Raw genomic sequence first — 19,818 nt, forward strand, 5'->3', positions numbered from 1 at the left:
AAGTAGGCAGAGAGGCAGGCAGAGAGAGAGAGGTAGAAGCAGGCTCCCCGCTGAGCAGAGAGCCTGACGTGGGGCTCGATCCCAGGACCCTGAGATCATGACCTGAACCGAAGGCAGAGGCTTAACCCACTGAGTCACCCAGGCACCCCTCTGCCAATTTTTTTTATGAGACTTCTTTAAAACATTGAGTTGTAGGGCACCTGGGTGGCTCAGTGGGTTAAGCCTCTGCCTTCGGCTCAGGTCATGATCTCAGGGTCCTGGGATCCAGGCCCACGTAGGGCTCTCTGCTCAGCAGGGATCCTGCTTCCTCCTCCCCCCCCCCCCCACCGCCTGTCTCTCTGCCTACTTGTGATCTCTCCCTTTCAAGTAAGTAAATAAAAATCTTTAAAACAAACATATTGAGTTGTAGGAACTTCTTTATATACTGTTGATATTAACCCTTTATCAGAGATATGGTTTTCAAATATTTTCTCCCATGGCACAGGTGCCTTTTACATTTTGTTGATTATTTCTTTTGCTGCCAGAACAATTTTAAAGACACAAAGGCTTCTCTTACTACTTCTACCATCCACCGTTTGCCATCCTTCCATCTTAGATTTATTCTATCAGTTAAAGCCTGGATTTCTTCTTCAACAACTCTAAATTCCCCGTTGGAACAGTGGACAACTCTGTGTTCAACAGAGGTTGTGTTCTGTCTGGACTGTCCCCTTCAGAGGTAAGTCACTCCCCCACTCTACTGCATCGTAAAGAACCACCACCAAACTACCATAGGACTCATCGCCCTAGGAGAACATCAGGGCATCTAGAGATGTCAGGGTACCAACTTCTGAACCTTCAAATAAGCACAGACCTCATACCCACACAGATATCCACACACCAACAAAAAGCTTCTAGTTGAATATTCAAGTGTTAAAGCCATCTATTTCTATCAAAGAAGAAACCCATCCTTGAACAGAGTGGAAAGGACTGTCAAGAGTAAAAAGGAGTTAATCAAGAAAGAAAGTGGGCTGGCTTGCCACTGTTCCGTAGGTCCCAAAATTAGACAATAAGACTCAGACCGGGTACGACAGCATATTACAGTACAGCAAGGAACAGGAGCATCGGCCAGGTAATTTTGCTTCCATTGGATGCGATCCAACAGATGAAGTCTATACATGTAGCTATATTGTATCTGAGGAACTCAGACTCAAGAGTTTGCATATTTTATAGCAAGCAGTAAACTAACTAGTCCCTCCCCAACACCCTTTTCTCAGGTAACTAACAGTGATCACCTCCTGTGAGGTCTTCATCTAGTTAATCCACCTACATGAATAACCACAGAAACTGTCCAGTATCAAAACAGTGAAGCTCTGAGGCTTGACATAATCAGCGCTATTGTTCAGAAATACTTTGTACCCATGGCATACCACCTCTCTTCACAATTACCAAACAACTTATAGTTCACGTAATAGTCTCTTCCCATCATTTTTTTCCATAAGGAAAATTAATTTACCTACAAACTAGTACATTTTTCTAGCTTTGGGTTAAAATGTAGTCCAAATTTTCCATGGTCATATATGAACTTATGACCAGTTAGTCATAGTTCTGACTCTGGTTATTGAAGGTCAACAAGCCAGAACTGAAACTGGAAGAGTGACGTCTGCATAGTACCATCCAGGAACTCATCCCCCCCAACACAAAGCAACATTAAATACTAACTAGAGATTGCATAAAGTAACTTCACAGAAGCTCTAGAAATCAAACAAAAGATCTAGAGCAACCAAACAAATGTCCAACCAAGGAAAAACCACATTCAAAATGGGAGAAAGGGGGCGCCTGGGTGGCTCAGTGGGTTAAAGCCTCTGCCTTTTGCTCAGGTCATGATCCCAGGGTCCTGGGATCGAGCCCCGCATCGGGCTCTCTGCTTGGCAGGGAGCCTGCTTCCTCCTCTCTCTCTCTCTCTGCCTGCCTCTGCCTCTCTCCCTACTTGTGATCTCTATCTGTCAAATAAATAAATAAAATCTTTAAAAAAAAAATGGGAGAAAGAAATTTCCTCAAAATTTTAGGAAATCTGTGCTCCAACCCTTCTTGACCTGGAATAATGCAGTTTGGGGTAAGTGGTAGACCCGTCCCCATTTCCCTTTCTTGAACTAGAGAGAACATGGTAGATGTAATTTGGGAACATTTTAACTGGTTTTAGGGACTGCCTGAGGACTGATTTCTGTGTCCCATTATTCTGGTATGGCACAACCAAAAGTGGCACAGCTTGGACAAGGCTAGGAAAAGCGACAGGAAACAATGTACTATAAGTCACTAGTGATAGCTGCAGAGGAACCTGAGACACGCAGGTGCTAGGACAAGAGGTTATGGACAGAGGAATACAATAGAACAGCTAAGTTCTGAGAATCAGGAGAGCAAATCAGAGGAAAATTAAGACATTTGAAGGTGGGTGTTCTTTTGAGAGATTTAAACACACACACACACACACACACAATCACAGAGATACTATATAATCAGAAAAATAACTTAAAGACCTTAACCCTTTATGAAATGCTGATCCCAAATCTCAGAATATGCCCTGATAATTAGTGAAAATTTTCCTCTGCACAGAGGCAATCTGCAAAAACTCAAAGCCATGGTGGTTGTTTCGTTCTTTTGTTGTTGTTGTTTAAATAAACAACCATGTCATTTTCTTTTTTTTTTTTAGTTTATTAGTTTATTTTTACTAGTCTCTACACCCAATGTGTAACTCAAACTCAAGGCCCCAAAACCAAGGGTCACAGGATCTTCCAACTAAGCCACCATGCACCCCTAAAATCAATTTTTAAAGTTCACAAGGTATACAAAGAAATTGAAGGTTGGGGAGGGATGGATGTCCTCTTGAAAGAAAGTAAGTGTCCAGAAACCATCCCTGAAGAACACAGGCACTGAACTTACTAGAAAAAGACTTTGAAAAGGCTCTACAATATGCTCAAAGAGCTAAAGGAAAACACAAAAGTCTCAAAGAAATCAGGAATAAAAGATCTGAAAAGAAAAGAATATCATCACAGATAGAATTATTTTAAAAAAAATCAAAGAGAAATGATGCAATTAACAGACACACGGCTGCCTCAATCAGTACAGCAAGCAACTCCTGATTTCTGGAGTTTGAGTTTGAGCCCCATGTTGGGTGTGGGGATTACTTTAAAAAAATAAAAAAGAAAAAGAAATGATGCACCTGAAATACACAAAAAACAAGTTGAAAAATTCACTAGAGGGGTTCAACAGCAGACGCAAATAAGCAGAAGAAAAAACATGAGACCTTGAAGCCAAGTCATATAAATTACCAAGTACTAGGGGAAAAAAAAAAAGAATGAAGTCAACAGAATCTAAGGGATTTATAAGATAAGACCAAGCAGGTCAATATATACATTAAAGGAGAACAAAGAGAGAAATTGGTAGAGATTACTTAAAGAAATAATGGCCAGAAACTGTCCAAATTTGAGGGGAAAAGTTAGATACATAAATACAAGTAGCTTGGTAAACTCCAAGTAAGATAAATCCCCCAAATCTCCAATAAGACACATTATAATCAAAACTATCAAAAGCCAAAGACGAATTCTTGAAGCCAATAATAGAAAAGTGACTCATCACATGCAAAGGATCACAAAAAGTTTATAAGCAACATCTAAGCAAAGGCCTTGGAGACCAGGGGTAGGAATTTATTACATATTATTAATGTTAATAATATATTAATTAGTCTATATGTATATACATGTGTGTCCACACACACACACACACACACACACACACACAGTGAACAGTGAAGAGAAAATATGTCTCTATCTGACAAAACCATCCTTTAAAACCAAAGGAGAGGGACACCTGGGTAGCTCAGTTAAGCATCTGATTCTTGATTTTGGCTCAGATCATGATTTCAGGGCTGTGAGATGGAGCCCCAAGTCAGTCTCCATGCTGGGTGTGGAGCCTGCTTAAAATTCCCCCCACCTTCTCTCTCTCTCCCTCTCTAAAAAAATAAAAGTAATAAAGTAGTAAAATCAAGGGAGAAAAATATTCCAATATATACCAAAACAAAAGAATTTCATTTCCTGTAGACATGCCCTACTAGGAATGCTACAGAGACTGCTTCAAACTGAAATGAAAGAACTCTAGAGAGTAACTTGAAGTCATATAAATACATAACTTTTTCCAAAATAGGTAAATACAACTTTTTAAATATAAGAAATAATTCCAAGAAAATTAACACTGATCCTTCTCAAACTCTTCCAAAAATCTGAATGAGGAAATACATTTTATCTTATTCTATGAAATAGCAGTACTCTGATACCAAAGCCAGACAAAAATACTATTAAAAAAAGATGACTGCAGAACAATATTCCTAATATTTATCAAGGGAAATATCAACAACATATCAGCAAATCAAATTTTATACCTTATTTAAAGGATTATATACAATGACAAATTTGGCTTTATCTCTGGAATTCAAGTGGTTCAACCCACAAAATTCAATCACTGTAATATACCACACCAACAGAATGAAGGACAAACAACATAAGTATCTCCATTGCTGCAGAAAAGACATGTGACAAAATCCCACAGTCTTTCATAACAAAAATACTTGACAAAAAAGTAATAGCAGGAAAAGACCTCAAAATGATAAAGGCCTTCTGTGAAAAACTCACACTACCATCATCTCCAATGTTCAAGGAAAGTTATACCTCTAACATCAGGAACAAGACAAGGTACCTGATTTTACCACATCTACTCTACATAAGAGCAGAAGTCCTTGACAGAGCACTTATGCCCCATAAGGAAACAAAAGGGATCCACACTAGAAATGAAGTAAAATTATCTCCATTCACAGAAGACAAAATATCACAGTAGAAAACCTTAAAGATTCCATTAAAACAAAATAAAACAAAACAAAAACCTATAAAATACACTTATGCTGAACATCACAAACTGTATACAGTTGTTGGTTCACAATATTGCATAACTGAGACTAAGGTAACAATGTGTGTCACCATGCACAACTGAAAACAATTTTTAATCAAAATACTTTTAAAAACTCCAGAAAAAAAGAAAAATAATGCTTCATCTGAAATTCAAAAACAAAAAAAGGAGAGACGTGATAAAGAATTAAATTACCTATGTTACTCAAAAATTTTAAAAGACCCTGAATGAATAAATTCAGCAAAATTGCAGGATACAAAACCAACACACAAAAGTCAGTTGCAAATCTCTACATTAACAAAAAACCATCAAAAAAAAAGAAAGAAAACAAGAAGTAAATTTAACCAAAGAGTCAAAATACCTTTACGCTGAATCCTACAAAATGTTGTCTAATGAATTTTTTAAAAAGACACAAAGAAATGAAATGTCATCCAGAGTTCATGGGTTGAAAGACAAAATAGTAAGGTATCAACACTCAATAAAGTGATATGCAAGTTCAGTGGAATTGCTCTCACAATCCCAATGATTTTTTTTTTGCAGTAATACAAAAATCCACCATAAAATTTTTATACCATTGCAAGGCGACTTCAATAACCACAACTATCCTACAGTAGACAAACATGTTTATAGGACTCACAGGAACTGATTTCAAAACGTACTACAAAGCTGCAGTCATCACAGTAGAGTGGGACTGACATAAAGACAAACATAGAACGATGGAACAGAATAAAAAGCCCAGAAACAAACCCTTACAAACATGGTCAGATGATCTTGAAGAGGCAGCTAGACTGAGTTGTGATGAAAGAACATTCTTTCCTGGTTCCTGGGTGGCTCTGTCCGTTGAGCAGCTGCCTTTGGCTCAGGTCATGATCCCAGGGTCCTGGGATCGAGTCCCACATCGGGCTCCCCACACAGTGGGGAGTCTGCTTCTCCCTCTGCCCCTCCCCCTGCTTGTGCTCTCTCTCTCTCTCTCTCCCATGCTGTCTCTCAAATAAATAAATAAAATCTTTTCAAAAAAAGAAAGAACACTCTTTTCAAGAAATGGTGCTAGGAAAACTGTATATTCACATGCAAAAGAATGAATGTGGGTGCTTACTTACAACTTATACAAAAATTAAACTCAAAATGGATCTAAGAAGTAAACCTAAGATGTGAAACTATAAAGTATTAAAGAAAACTTAGAGCAAAAACCTCACCACACTGGATTTAGCAATGATTTCTTAGCTTTCACACCAAAGACACATTCCGCAACAATCAATGACACACAAAATTTAATTAACAAAATTTAAAAATTTGTACAAAGCACACTATGAACAGGCAAAAAGAACCTGTGGAAGAAAACATTTGCAAGTCGTATTATCTGATAAGGGATTAATACCTGTTTTATTTGGCAAAGTCCTAAAACCCATCAACAGCAAAAAATTTGATTCAAAAATAAGCAAATGACCTAAAAGAAAAAAAAAAAAAACCTACACAGTGACATCAAGTCATACCCATTAAGATGTTTTCTATCAAAAACAGAGAAACTAGGAAGTGGTAAGGATATAGAGAAATTAGAACCCTGGTGCACTATTGGTGGGAATATAAAATACTGTGGAAAACAGCATTATAGTTCCTCAAAGAATTAAAAATGAAATTACCATAGGATCCAGCCGCTCCATTTCTGGGTCTATAGCCAAATCCATTGAAAGCACAGACTCCAAGAGATATTTGCAAATCCACGTTCATGGTTGCATTATTCGCAAAAACTAAATTGTGGAAGGAGTTTAAGTATCCAGCAACATATGAATGGATAAGGAAAATGTATTATAATCAGAGAATGAAGTATGACGCAGCCTGAAAAAAAGGAAAGAAATTCAGACACATGCTACCTGAATAAGCCTAGAGGACATTCTGTTCCATGAAATGAGCTGGTCAGAAAAAACACAGATACTGTAACAATCTAACTTATATGACGTACACAGAGTAGTGAAATTCATCAAGACAGGAAAGAGCATGGTGGTTGTCAAGGTTGGGGTTAAGGAGAAGTGGAGGATTAATGTTAAATGGTATAAAGTTTCTGTCTGGAAGGATAACGAAAGTTCTAGAAGAGGGTGGTGATGATGCTTGAGCAACAGTAAAAATGTATTTAAAGCCACCAAAATACGTATTTAAAAATGGTTAAAATCTGTATGCATTACTATAAAGGAAGAAAGAAGAAGAAGAAGGAAGTAGAAACTGAAAAAACATAGATGCAAAGAGCCATTATGCTAAAAATTTTCTTAAAATGAAAAACAGGATAGAAAAATAAACATTTTTAAACACCCAAAGTGTTCAATTTCTAGAGGGCTTTATTTAACCCATGAGTTTAATACTTATTATCTTCTAATTCAAATGAGAAAAACTATTTTTTTAACACTTTATTCATTTATTTGACAGAGAGAGAGGGAACATAAGCAGCGGGAGTGGTAGAGGGAGAAGCAGGCTTCCTGCCAAGCAGGGAGACCAATACAGGGCTCAGTCCCAGGACCCTGGGATCATGACCTGAACTGAAGGCAGACACTTAACGACTGAGCCACCCAGGCGCCCCAAGAAAAACTATTCCATCTATAAAATGTTGTTTACCTCTTAGGTTACTACTAACAAACTATCTACCATACTCTTGGACCACCTCTCCTTAGGGAGAACAACTGAAAACAATCAATGGTGCTAGTTGGCAGTCCCATGAGGACGTTATCAACATGCTAGCTCCTGGTATCCACATTTCCCCAGCTTCAGTTTTGACCTAATTATGAGACTGGTGTGGAATAACTATTTAGATCTTATTGACCATTAAATAACCATTAAATGGATTTTAAGGGACTTTTAAAATGTGGAGGTATCTTAATTATTCAAACAAGAGAGCAGAAATGCTTTATCAGGATGGGAATCAGAGAGGCTTTTTTTTTAATAGGATGAAAGCCCATTTCTACATTATGAAGTACTAAAAATAGTAAGGAAGAAAAATATAAACTATATCGAAACTGGTTTTAAACACATCAGTGACTGTCAATGGGTACCTATATAATAATGATCATAAAGAATTGGATTTGACATTCTGGAAGGAGATAGGAAACCTATGAAATTGATCACACAGATAATCTAGAAAAGGGAGTTAAGGCAAAATACAGACATTAGGGGGGACAGTAATAACCAAGGAATATGGAGTCTAAACATGCCAAACGGAAAATCTAGGACAGAAGCGCCTGGGGGGCTCATTCAGGTAAGCGTCTGACTCGTGATTTCAGTTCAGGTCATGATCTCAAGAGTCCTTGGATCCAGCCTTGGGACAGGCTCCACGCTTAGTGGGGAGTCTGGTTGAATTTCTCTCCCTCCAATACTCACGCTGCATTTTCTCTCTCTCTCGTGCCCTCTCTCAAATAAATGAATAAATCTTAAGAAAAAAATCTAAAGGCAAATATGTGCCAAGGAGTCAAAATACGAATAATGCTCCCTATCTCCCACCAAAAACATCCAATGACTCGCTGACCCTATTTTCCCTACTCTTCTAATATTCCAAACATAAGTCCCTAAGTTTATACCAACAAACTCACTTCACTCCAAGGATTCAAGCATTGTCTTTTTCTAATCAGGTGACACTGAAGGACTTCTACATAATCAGTCTGGCAGCTTCACACTGAAGAAGACAAGTAGAGGGCCCAACCAAGACCTCACACCCCAGTTCTAGTGACCATGCCTTTCCAACCCTGTTTCTGATCAAAGTCTAGAACCTAGAATCCTGATCTACTTTTCCTGGTCCTGGAGACTGCCTTGCTTTTTACTAAAAGTCCTATGACTAAGCTTCCAAAAGCTAGCATCAGACTTGTTTGTACACTAAGTTGCCTGAAACCCGGCCCCTGGCTAGCTGCCACACTTTTCTGATTCTAACTCCAGGCTGTCTGTCTTATCATGATCTTCTAGATTGGCCTGTCATGCCTTGACAAATGTGTCTCACTTCTCAGGCTGGATTGATGCTTTAGTTTGACTCCCAGTGGTCTGGCTGCTCTTAGTACTAGCCACACCTTGGGTACCCACATTAACTGGAATAATCCAAATGACTTGGGAAGAAAGACAGGCTTCTGTAAGAAAACAGACCAGCTGGAGCACGGGGCTCAGGAGAGCCATCTTAAAAAGGCAAGTTCATATCCAGGTGGCAGTTTTACTGACCATAGTCCCAGCTACGGATCCAGAAATAGCTCTGTACCTCTGAGGACCAGGTTATTGCACCATTTGGCCTTGGTCCTGTCACCAGCACTGTAAGTCAAGGGACCCAGGAGGGGTCACACCTACCCATGGTTCCAGTAATAGGCACACAGAACTAGTCCCAGCTGTGGGCCCAGAAGTAGCCCAGGCCCTCTCAGCCAAAGTCTGGATACACATAGAGGTAAGCCAACAAACTCAGTCCAACAGTAGGTTCTGAAATGGTCCCTTATCTGGGATCCAGTCTTTCCCAGCCTCAGTCCACAGCAGTCTGCTGGTAAGAGCAGACACTCCCTTCTGTGCCTCCACAGATCCTGAAACTGTCCCTAAAGCATCTGATTGGCCCAAAGATCAGATAGGATTTACGCCCTTACAACCCAGTGGTAACAAGCCCATAAATCACTGACCCAACTATAGACCCAGCAACAGATTCAAAACCCAGCTTCAACTCAGCATACCTGTGATTCAAGAGGTAACCCATCAGCCCAGAAAACCAATAACAGATGATACTTACCTGCTGAAACCAGTCTGTAACAACTGGAAGAGGCATATGGTATTTCAAATGTGGACACCAAAGCAAAGTAAAACAGATCATGAAGAACCAGGCAAATATGGTGCCACCAAAGGAAACTAATAAAATTCCAAGAACCAACCCCAATGGAATGGATTATACAAACTGTCTGACAAAGAATTCAAAAGAACCAGCTTAAAGAACCTCAAGAAAATACAACACAACACAGATAAACAACTAAATAAAATCACAAAAATAATGCAAAAATAAAAAGATAAGTTCAGTAAGGAGACAGAAACCATAAAGAACCAAACACAAATGCCCAGGCTGAAGAATAGAATTGACAGAACTAGAAAATTCAGTAGAGAGCTTCAACATCAGAATTGGTCATATAGAATCATCATATAGAATCAGCAAACTTGAAGACAAGTCATTTGACATTAGCCAGTTAGAGTAACACAAAGAAAAAGAATTTAAAAGGTGAAGAAAGCCAGCATGAATAATGAGTCATCATCCAGTGAATGAATAGTCACATGGTAAAATTCCCAAAAGGAGAATAGATAAAGGAAAAGAAAATTTGTTTAAGCACAGAATAAGCTCAACACACATACATACACACACACTACAGGTGGTGCTTTAAAAAAAATTAAATTAACAAAATAATAAAAGAAAACTTCACAATTTTTTTTATTTTTTTAAAGTTTTTTTAATTTATTTTTTTATTTGACAGAGATCACAAGTAGGCAGAGGCAGGCACAGAGAGGGGGGGAAGCAGGCTCCCCGCCGAGCAGAGAGCCCGATGCGGGGCTCGATCCCAGGACCCTGAGATCATGACCTGAGCCAAAGGCAGAGGCTTTAACCCACTGAGTCATCCAGGCGCCCTGAAAACTTCCCAAATTTTTAAAGATGGGCAGCCAAAGGGTGCCTGGGTGACACAGTAAGTAAAGCGTAACACTCTTGGTTTCGACTCAAGTCACAATCTGGGATCATGTGATTGAGCCCCAGGTTGGGCTTTGCCCTCAGTGTGGCGTCTGCTTGGGATTCTCTCTACCCCTCCCTCTGCCACTCCCACTCAAGCTCTAAAATAAATAAATAAATTTTTCTTAAAAAGGGGTGGGGAGAATCACACACCACGATCCAATGGGATTTAAACCCGAGATGCAAAGACAACCTAAAAATCACAAAATCAGTAAATGTGATACCCTCAAAGTCTTATGACTGTCTCAATAGATACAAAAGCATCAGACAGAATTCAACATCTTTTAATAACATAAACTCTCAATATTTTAGTACAGAATGAACAACTTCAACATAATAAAGGCCATAAATGACAAACTAAAAGCTACCATCATACTGAATGGTGAAAGGCTGAAAACTTTTCTTCCAAGATGAGAACAAGGATACCCACTCTCACCACTTTTATTGAACACAGCACTAGAAATTTTAACTGGCCACTCTTACTACTCCTTTTGAACACAGTACTAAAATCATAGCTGGAGCACTGAGGCAACTAAAAGGAATACAAGCCTTCCAAACAGAGAAAGTAAAATTGTTTGTTTGCAGAGGATAGGATCTTATATACAGAAAACCCTACCCCCAACAAAATTATGATAATGCAAGCGAATTCAGTGCAGTTGCAGGATAAAAAAAAAAATCAAAATACAAATGTCAGCTGTATTCCTATCCACTAACAGCAAACCAACTGAAAGAAATAAAGAAAACAATCCCCTTGCCAATAGTATCAAAAACAGTAAAATTACTAGGGATAAATTTAAACAAGAAGGTGAATGATCTCTACATGGAAAAATATGAGGCTTTAATGACAGACATTTAAGAAGACACAAATAAATGTAAAGCGATCTCTTATTCACAGATTAGAAGAATTAATATGGCTGAAATGCCATCTACAGATTCAATGCAATCCCAAGCCAAATGCCAATGGCATTTGCATAGAAATAGATAAAACAATCCTAAAATTCAAAAGGAATCAGAACCTCGAAGAGCCAAAGCAAACCTGAGAAAGAAAAAAGTTGAAGACATCACACTTCCTGGTTATGATCTATATTACAAAGCTTGTAGAATTTCAGAGACCAGTGATTCTCCTCCATTTCAAAATGGCTGACTCATAAACTAGAAACAGAACTCAGGGTATGTAATATGGAACTATTCTTATCTACTTTTGGTATAAACACCTGATCACAAGAAGGCCTAAGACATCATTATGAAGGAGACACTGTAACCCCCTGCGGGACAATAAAGATGACCGGCTAGCAAATGGGAAATGGTCTTCAGAGGTCTCTCACATAGAGGGGTGTTGCTTGAGGTGTAACAACACAAGGCAGAAGTAAAAGCGCGTTCTCAGCAGGTCTAATTGCAACCGCAGGAGCTGGCCACCAACCCTTAGGCACGTTTTCCTTCTTCTAAGATGGCCATTGGGTCACCTCAACCCCACGTAAACCCAAGGCCCAAGGCCAGTTCCCTTGGTGGTGATTTACTCACAACTCCTTGTCACTGTTTTTTGGCTTCCAGGGCTCCCATCCTCCTTAGCGTCCTATCTGAACAGGAGGGCACACATTTGCCCTGAAAACATATTGTGGCATAGTGCACGCCATAACACCCCCACAGACCCCGCCAAACAAATACCACCTCAGCTTGGCCCAAGTAGCTTTATGTGTGCCCTAAGCCATGGCTTCCTGATCCATATAAACTTGGGAGCCCACAGAAAACCATCACCAGTGTAGACAGTTAAAATCTAAATAAATGAATGTACTCAGATGACTTTGATGAAGCTCTTTGTTTATTTAGTAAGGGCATAAGAGTCCACGGGAAAGCCTCATAATAAACAGAACTCATGCTGGGAAAGCTCTCAACAGCTTTCAAAACCTCCCACTCTCGCTTTTACCCACCCCCCCCCCCCCAACAACCTTCCACCACATTAATGATGTACTCCTTTTCTCAGTAATATTTCAGCTGACAGATGAGGTCATTTCCAGAGAAGCAGTGACACTTGAACAGAGGGGGATTTTATTTATTTAATTTAAAAAGATTATTTAAGGTTTTCCAATGCTCTTGGCCCCCTAGCAGCCAAAGAAACAGAAGGCTAATGTCAAATACTTCTACCAAGAGGTTCACTAATGAATTGATGCGATTTCTACCAACCCCTCCGCTTTTATTTCTTGGCACAACATCTGAAAAAGACCAAAAGATTATGGCCTCCAAAAGGAAATGATACAGCTTTACTTTTTTTTTAAAGTGAGTTATATGTGGGTTTCTCCCCACACCCTTTAGATTCTCCTCCAAGATAAAGGGTCTCATTATTTACAGCCATATGTTTAGTGAGTCATGTCAATGTCTGCAACTCGTGTGTCTTTCATCTCTTCCTACATCCCACAAGAAACACTGAAAACCAAATGGTTCCTATGAAGGGCTATCCCCAGGCAAAACCGTGACGTGGGGCAAGTTTGTCTTTTTTTTCCACTCCCTTTGTTTAAGGTCTATTATATTTCCTCATACTATCTTCAAACCACAAAAGAACGACCTGCTATTCATTGGATTTCAGTTCCCCGGGCATGCTATTGAAAAAAAAAAAAAAAAAAAAAAAAAAAAAGGTCAAATCATAGCATATTTCTCTAGTCAGCCTCCTCTGAAGAAAGTTCTGGTCCCATGGGCATCTTCTGAAAACCATCCCAAAGGCAAAATAGACAGCGAGGATTTGAGAGACCTGCAATGTTGTAGGGAAGACAATGTTGGAACCTCTGTCTCCCCACTTGGGAGACCAGGAGGGTAGACCAGTATCCACGAGCTGATAACACTAGCCAAGCAAGAAGCAGCTCAGGTAATACTAAAGTTAGAGGGGTTCATGATGCTACCAAGCAAATCTTTCAAAGTTTTATTTTTATTAGTAATCTCTACACTCAACATGGGGCTCGAACTCACAAAGCTTCTAAGATCAAGAATCACACGCTCTTCTCACTGAGCCAGCCAGGCCCCCACAATGTTAGGAATTTTCATGAAGTGAAATACAAAATTGTCTTGGAAACAGGTTGTTCATGGGGGAAAATGCTGGTAAACAGGAAATAACAAATCAAGAGGTTAAGGAGCCAGACAGACTGGGTTCAACTGGCAAGCCCATCGTTTACCAAGTAATCTTGAGTAAGTTAGATCCACTCCCCATACTATTTCCTATTTCCTGTAATTAGGTGACTAATAAGATGAAGGGCATCCCTATCTACTTCAAAAGACTGTAATGAGAATTGAGGAATTAGATGGAAACCAAGTGCCTAGCACTTGATCAATGAAAAACATACCACTTCCTAGGGATATTCTCTAGGACACCTCACTTCTGTGTTCATTTCTTCATCTATTGGAATAAAATAAGTTACTATGAATATCTTGTGATTATAATAAAGCACAAAGGAGGAAATCAATGTGAAAAGCCTTTGGACAGTCAACGCAATAGACAAACCAAAGGACCCTTCTCGACAATGAAAATCTATCATCTAAAAACACCACCTATGTCGGGGCGCCTGGGTGGCTCAGTCGGTTAAGCGGCTGCCTTTAGTTCAGGTCATGATCTCAGGGTCCTGGGATCGAGTTCTGTGTCAGGCTCCCTGCTCAGCAGGGAGTCTGCTTCTCCCTCTCCTTCTCTCCTCTTCTGTCCCCCACCCGCCATCTCATGCTCTATCTCTCAAATAAATAAAATCTTTTAAAACTTTTTCAAAAAAATGAAACTAAAAATACCAACTATGTAAATAAAGGTCAGGATCTGATGGGTTTTATCCCCTTTTCCATGGCTCCCTAGTTTAGGTGTGACCTGTTAGCAAATCCAGTCACAAAATCCATACAAACCAAGTCTCTTGCTAGCAGCACTTTGTTTCCTCTAATGTTTCAGTCCAACATTAGGACTACACTTTACTCTCACTGGTTTTGGCTTCTGCGCAATCTCCTTATGAATTTAAGTACCCATAATCCTGGTTTTGGCATCTGGATTTTTCACCATACCCACCTAATTAAAGTCGACAAAATTTATGACCTCTGATACTATTTCTTGTTTCTACCTAGGTTGCCAGAATTCTCCTATCTTCTTACCATCCCTCCTGGTTCCTGTCTTCCAAAAACGCTATCCATTGGCCTCTTAGAGGGGAGCTGGGCTGCCCATTTGAACCCAGGGTATGAACACTACCATGAGATCTGGCAATCTTTTAGCATAAAGCTGCATTCATTAACAGTTATGAAACCTTCTTGGATTCTGTGCATTCTTATGGAAAGGATATATGGCACAAATCCCAGTACCCCGCATGGGTAATAATATTTCAGATTCACTCAGTACTGATGAGGCGGGGAACAGCAAGGGTGGAAAGGTGAAGATACACCCTAATGATCTTGCCATGAGCAATGTACTCCTTTGGCCTATGGGCAGGGCTGGCAGTAGACGAAGAAGGCCCCATTGTGTGTCAGAGTGAAATGGAAAATTAAAACTATTTTGAGAAGAGTAAAAAATGAATGCATTTAGGGCTTAAATGGATTTGTCCATTTCAAGCAGTTAAAAGTTGGAGGTGGATGCAATTAACATAGTTCCTAGCACAAAATGGATAATCAACTACATGTTTGACCAAGAAATTAATTACCTACTAGTTTTTAAGGTCATATATAAATAAGAATTTCAAAAGGTCAATTTTTTGTGTTATAAATCACATTATTCTTCTAAACTGTTTCAATAGCAAACACCTTGGAAAATTATTGATGTAATACAAGAGATATTGGGATGCCCTGGCAGTCTTGAGCTTTATTAATAAATCAAAAGAAGATTAAAGATTGAGAAAGAATGATGGTGACTGAAAGACTGATGGATGACCTCTTAACCAAAAATACAGCCCTATTTTCCTAATAGGAACTAACAGTTATGAGAAGCCCCAGTTTTATTTATTTACTGAACACTGTGTGATATAGTATGTCCATATGTGAAAAATCCAGAGAGTTCGGAAAAGTTGTCAAATAAAACATCAAGTTTTGGGGAGCCTGGCTGGCTCAGTCCATGAAGCCTGCGACTCTTAATCTCGAGGTTAGGAGTTCGAGCCCCACATTGGGTGTAGAAATTACTTTGATAAAATATAGCCTGGGTGGCTCAGTGGGTTAAGCCTCTGCCTTCGGCTCAGGTCATGATTTCAGGGACCTGGGATTGAGCCCCAAATCAGGCTCTCTGCTCAGTGGGGAACCCCCTTCTCCCCTCTCTATCTCTGCCTGTCTCTCTGCCTACTTGTGATCTCTCTGTCAAATAAATAAATAAAATCTTTAAAAAAATATATATATATATATATATATATAGTCTTTAGGGGCTCCTGAGTGGCTCGGCTGGTTAAGTGGCTGCCTTCCGCTCAGGTCATGATCTCAGAGTCCTGGGATTGAGCCCACATTGGGGTCCCTGCTCTGCTTCTCCCTCTCTCCACTTGTGCTCTCTAATAAACAAAGAAAATATTAAAAAACTCTTCTCAAAAATTAAAAATAAAAAAAGTGTCAAGTTTTTAATATTTTTTCAAAGTCTATTAAAGAAGACAGACACAACTCATTTGAGTTTTTCCCTGTTAGAATGAAACTCAAGACTCCTTAAGGAGGGTACAAATATAATGCCATTGTTTACCATAACTTCTAGACAGTGGCTGAAGAGATGTAAGGGCAGGCCTCCCACCAGAGGCCAGAAATACCTTCCAACTTCTTTTGTTTATTTCCAAATCCAACCTGTTATTTTTACACATGTCCCTACCTTTCATTCATCTTTTCCTTTTTTTTTTTTTTGTTCTGCTTCTTGCATTGAACACTGTGAGGATGTGGGTTAACAGAAATATTGAGCTAGGAAATTCGCCTACAGCAGACGCAGTGGAAATCAAAACTATGAAAAGTGCCTGTTTCAGCCATGGTTATATTCAACTCTTTTTTCCTTTATAAAGGACTCAAAATGTTGTTTTCTTCCTTTATAAAAAAAATCTGTGCATTTCCTGCCATACGTCTGGCTTTATAATGACATCACTGGTTAGATGATTTTTTTTTAAAGATTTTATTTATTTAGTTGACAGAGATCACAAGTAGGCAGAGAGGCAGGCAGAGAGAGAGGAGGAAGCAGGCTCCCCGCCAAGCAGAGAGCTCGATGCCGGGCTCGATCCCAGAACCAGGACCCGAGCCGAAGGCAGAGGCCCAACCCACTGAGCCACCCAGGCGCCCTGGTTAGATGATTTTAAGATAATGAAAAGTTGTCTCTGGGGAAGTTTTAACAAAGACAAGGACAACACACACAAAAGAATCTGAAAATCAGAAGAGTGAATCCAAATAATTGCTAACCAGTTTCCAATTAACAAATTCAGTTTAAAAACTGAATATAACAAATCTTCCCATCTGTGTACACGGTTAAAGTATAATACATGATTATCGACTAGTATTTCTGAGAATCACAGCATTTCAGCTAGGAGTGTTCCTAGAGACCTAGAGATCATCTCCTCCAACCTCCTTGTATTTCAAAAATGAGAAAAACGAGACAGAGAATGGGGCGCCTGGGTGGCTCAGTCATTAAGTGTCTGCCTTCAGCTCAGGTCATGATTCCAGGGTCCTGGGATGGAGCCCTTCATTGGACTCCCTCCTCTGCGGGAAGCCTGCTTCTCCCGCTCCCACTTCCACTGCTTGTACTTCCCCTCTCCCTGTCTCTCTCTATCAAATAAATAAATAGAATCTTAAAAAAAAAAAAAAAAGACAGGGGTGCCTGGGTGGCTCAGTGGGTTAAAGCCTCTGCCTTTGGCTCAGGTTATGATCCCAGGGTGCTGAAATCAAGCCCCGCATGCCTGCATCAGGCTCTCTGCTCAGCAGGGAGCCTGCTTCCTCCTCTCTCTCTCTCTCTGCCTGCCTCTCTGCCTACCTGTGATCTCTGTCTGTCAAATAAATAAAATCTTTAAAAAAAAGAGAGAGAGAGAGGAAAGTGACAGAGAAAGACTTTCCCGAGTCAGAGAGCTGGTTTGTGACTGAGCACGATTTAAAAAGAGTTGTTTCTTTTTTTAAAGATTTTATTTATTTGACAGACAGAGATCACAAGTAGGCAGAGAGGCAGGCAGACAGAGAGGGAAGCAGGCTCCTTGCTGAGCAGAGAGCCCAATGTGGGGCTCGATCCCAGGACCCTGGGACCATGACCTGAGCCGAAAGCAGAGGATTTAACCCACTGAGCCACCCAGGCGCCCGTAAAAAGAGTTCTAATATTGCTTCAAGTTTTCATTGATTTGGTCATCTAACTTGACTCTGAATAAACCTGTAGGCTCATAAGCACAACCGCACAAAAAATAAACAAGTTTTAAATCTGTATTTGAACTTACCCTTTCATCATGCCTTAAAGGAGTCAGAAATGGTATATAAGAATCTGTGCTATGAGAAAGCGAGCCAATCATGGTAATAAATATTCCTGATTATATTTTCCTAAAACCAGGCAGGTAATGCAGTGAGGAGATTGGAGACACAAAACAGAAAGGTCTTACACTCTTTTACTGAGTTGGTAGCTGGGTCTTGAGAAAATGCCTTTTGTTTGGATTTTTATGGTGATCTAAATTATCAGGGGGATCTCCAACAGGAGATGGTGACCTACAAAAAAGGTACAGGGGAGAAGGGAGACTACACAAAAATCTTTCTGCCTTGGAAAGTGAAACGACAGCTCCATTCCCATAATCAAGTAAAACTGCCATTTTTAAAACAACAGCACCTTTCTACTCCAAGAACAGTACAGGGGTACTACAAGCCTAAACCATTATTATTAAATTCAAAAACTTTCATTAAATTGAATATTCTTCATGGGGGGGGGGGAACTGGGTCTTGTATTTTATTACTATCTCAAACAGGGCAATGTAAGACACTTCAACTGGTTGGCCAGCAAATTATCAATTCACCAGTGAGGAATAAAACAAGATCATTCTGTCACACAACTCCGTAAACTTCCATTTTGGATGATCTTGTTTAAATGGTCACTATAACTGATTTCCTCTGAATGAAATTGAGCCATACATCATAAAGACAGCTCTCAAATGCTTCCTGAAAATAGCCGAACAATTTTGTGATTAAACCAACATGTAATTGAATGCATAACACAGAGCTGGAAATTTATGCAAATGCACATCTTAGTTTCACTTGGCATAATTCTTTCTCCTGATGAGTTAGTATTAGCAGTTGGGAACAATCAGCAGAGCCAGGACAATGCACAAACACAGCTTAGCAATGTACCGAGAGGCTTTCTAACTACCATACCTAATTCTCCCTCTTTGAGGAGCAATACCCACTCCAGTGATTACTTAATGTATTAATTCAGACCCTGTGGGAAGAAACTAGCAAAATGCGGAAGCAGGAGTTTCCGAAAGCTCTTAAGGGTGATCTTTCCCACAATGCACCAAATGTTTAAAATTATATAAAAAGCGGGTCACCTGGGTGGCTCAGTGGGTTAAAGCCTCTGCCTTCAGCTCAGGTCATGATCCCAGCGTCCTAGGATCGAGCCCCGCATCGGGCTCTCTGCTCAGCGGAGAGCCTGCTTCCCTTCCTCTATCTCTCTGCCTGCCTCTCTGCCTACTTGTGCTCTCTGTCTGTCAAATAAATAAATAAAATCTTTTTTAAAAAATTATATAGAAAGGTAAAGGGGGGTGCCCGGGTGGTTCAGGTCATGGTCTCAGGGTCTTGGAATCAAGCCCTGCATTGGGCTCTCTGCTCAGCAGGGAGCCTGTTTCCCTCTCTCTCTCTGCCTGCCTCTCTGCCTACTTGTGATCTCTGTCTGTCAAGTGAATAAAAAAGATGGGGGAGGAGTCCAAATGTACCTGCAGTATAAAAGCCAAGTACCTGTGACCAGAAAATAGAATCTTTAACCCAAAACGTGAAAATATGCTAACAGGTAAATCAAATCCTTTCTCCTATAATAATGGTGAGGGGGTAGACAATGCAATGGAAACTCTCCAGCCTTAATAGTTAGTTTAGATCAGAAGTTACTCCTTAAGCAGGGATAAAGTGGCCAGGGTTCCTATCTCACAGGGGCCCTTCTAAGAAAGGTATCAGGGTTCCTTACAGGAGCACGGAGGCTTCGAGTTCACTCTGATATTGCAAAAAAAAAAAAAAAAAAAAAAAAAAAAAAAAAAAAAAACAAACAAAAAAAA

This window comes from Meles meles, chromosome X, assembly GCF_922984935.1.
Source record: "Meles meles chromosome X, mMelMel3.1 paternal haplotype, whole genome shotgun sequence".
NCBI classification, from domain to species: domain Eukaryota; kingdom Metazoa; phylum Chordata; class Mammalia; order Carnivora; family Mustelidae; genus Meles; species Meles meles.